The 2,921-nt window shown below is 41.0% G+C and overlaps 1 protein-coding gene across 1 annotated transcript in view; it reads right to left on the bottom strand.

Moving 5' to 3' along the window:
- Positions 1–2,921, bottom strand: part of erbb4b (erb-b2 receptor tyrosine kinase 4b) — a 318,305-nt gene that overhangs the window by 130,301 nt on the left and 185,083 nt on the right. The gene's annotated exons all lie outside the window — the stretch shown is intronic.

Genomic DNA, 2,921 nt, shown 5'->3' with positions numbered 1-2,921 from the left:
TCCATCCATCCATCCATCCATCCATCCATCCATCCATCCATCCATCCATCCATCCATCCATCCATCCATCCATCCATCCATCCATCCATCCATCCATACATCCATCCATTTTCTTACACCCTTGCCCCTTAGTGGGGTCTGGTGGGGTGCTGGTGTCTATCTCCAGCTAACGTTTCGGCCGAGTGGCAGGATACACCCTGGACAGGTCGCCAGTCTGTCGCAGGGCACTTTGAAGACCGCAATGTGGCAAATATTCAACTTTTCACCAAGGTTTTTCACCAAAGGCTAGACTACTGYGTGTGATGGAGAGGACAACACAAGCTCAAGAGAGAGACGAAAGTGACATTGAGAAACAAAGGAAGTGTTTGCGACACTAGGAATGCCTGCAGGATATTATCGCATGGCACGCACAAAAAACATCACCGCACCTGACCCACACAAACATAACCTTATACTCAACACGCATCATGCATGTGGYGCACCCACACAAATACAGGTCACATGCGCATGATGCCAAAGGCACACAAAAAACTCTAAGCATATTAAATGCTTAGAGCTGAAATAAATTTAACCAATATCATTATCAGTTCTACTTTGCTTCCATCTCTGTGCCACAATCCGCAGAGGTCCTGTGCCATCCCTAAAAAGATAACGCCCTGAGTGGTTGCCCATACTGCCCATGTCAGAAACCACCGTAGGCCGTCTGCACTATTAAATATAGCAATTAAGGCTATGCCCTAACKGTAAACAACACTAACCTATGAACCATGACCAAGATGCAACAAGCAAGAAGTAACCAAGCACAAGGCGTGCACCATGACTGTTCTCACTCTTTTTCCAGCTGCATGAAGCCAGGCAGCACACAGCTGTAATGCCTGCCATCATGACAGGTGACGAAAGCAATCAAAGAGCAATGAGCATGCTCTGCGCTCTTCCTTTCTTGTGTATTATTTATTTGCTCTTTAAATACATATCAATGTACGTAATTTTAAAAAATTGCTGCTGTAGTGTACAGAGCATTACAAAAATAAAGAATGGCTCTGAGGCTCCAGTCCTATCTTATTAAAGAGCTGTTCCAGAAGAATCGGATCGCTCGTGAATCTCACTTCATTATATTGCAGACTTTGGTCACAGCGTTGTCCCATATATGCAACACGTCAGTCCACACTTCCGCACAATAATGGACTCTTTGCACGTACGGAGCTGACATCACATCCACATGAGCAAAATGCTGCTTTCTTGCTTCCACTTTGAGTTACCATGACAGCTAGAAAAGACAACGTTGTATTTCAGAAGCAAATTAAGCAATACTATGAACATTGTTGTCTTCCAAATATAATGGACTTTAAGTTTCCATGGATTTCCAAGTGATTCTGAATTAAGAAAACGGTGGCTTGTAAATATTTGTCACTACAAGTTAAAGCTAATGCCCCACAGCAAAGTTTGCAGTCATCACTTCACTCCGGATCAGCGTCTTCAACCTAAAACTACCGGGAGGAGACGGATAGTAAATAAAAGAGCCGTCCCTGTATTATTTCCATGGAATCTCTTCTGTTTTCAGCCTGAAATAGCAAGTGTATGGGAACAAATAAGCAGACCAGAGCCAGATTGTCGAGCAACTTATCTGCCTGTACACACTGCTGTAAACACCATCCTATTTTAGCTCTTCACAAGCAAAAGTAATAAAACTAAATAGCACGGAGAGACCTTAAGGTCTTTGAATCTAAACAGTCAGCTGAACTACAACTCAGAAGCAAAAAGAACGAATCATACCTTTTTGTCTGATTGACACTAACGACTCATAATATATTTGAAAATAAGTACAAAATAAGGTAAAAACATTGTCCATTAGTATGGATTAAATTGTTTAGATACTTAAATAGCACATTTTTACAAGAAAAATGCCAGACAATGTTGCCTACTAGCATCAGCTAAAGTTAATGTTAGCCACAAAGTTTAAAGAAAGTAAAACTCACCTTCCTGTGAATGTATAACGAGGCGTACATCTAAAAACTTTTCTCCCGCTTACTTGTTGGGGCTTTGGGTCGATGTACAACATTAATTGTTACTTTGGGCAAGCCCTGCAAGCATGAAGTGTAAAATTTTCAATTTTCAATAGACCGGAAGCGACCGAGCCGCTTATCCCCGAACACGGAGCTGATGTGCAAAGAGCCCATTCAGAGCAGTGAGTAACAGCTTTCTTCATATAATTTGTCCCTGCACGGCTAGTTTTTCTAACATCTTGTCCACATAGCTTACTTTTGTTTGAGCTTTTTCTCTAAGTGAGGATAAAAGTTAGACGTAGTCCTCACTGTCTGTGAAAGCGAAGCGCTGCTGAATTTACTTGGTGCTATCGGATTTCTGATTATTTTTKTCTTATGTAGCGGGATTCCTTTACTGAAGATTAGACAGACATCTGCTGTTCAGAGAAAACCACTGTGCATGTCTTGGAGTGCCGTGTGCGAGTGAATTGGTGAGGCGATGGGTGACAACAGCACATTTATTTGTTTATCTAGTCATTTTGAACTTACCACTCGTATATGTTTGTATTTATTACGTAAGATGGAGTAGCTTTCAACAAATAAGCAATTTCCCTTTGGAGATCAATAAAGTATATATTCTATTCTATTACTTGGATTTTAATCGGTATGTTTTGCATAGATGTTAACAAACTGGACAATATGCTSGCAATTTAGTGCTAATTTTATAGTTGTGGTCTTGACTGGCCTTGAAATAAAATCCAGAGTCCTCTACGCCCAAGACCGTGATGACACCAAGACCATCAAAAACCGGTCTACAACACTAGCTTCAGAGTCATATTTAGCTCATGGAAAAAACAAGTCAAATAGAAAAAGGTGCGCCTATCTCCACAAACACAAAGGTGTACATGCAAGGTTTTTTGACACAAAACACAATTTATC

This window comes from Poecilia reticulata, linkage group LG2, assembly GCF_000633615.1.
Source record: "Poecilia reticulata strain Guanapo linkage group LG2, Guppy_female_1.0+MT, whole genome shotgun sequence".
Lineage (NCBI taxonomy): Eukaryota > Metazoa > Chordata > Actinopteri > Cyprinodontiformes > Poeciliidae > Poecilia > Poecilia reticulata.
Note: the sequence above shows the minus strand (reverse complement) of the source record. Positions and strands in the feature narration are given on the sequence as shown.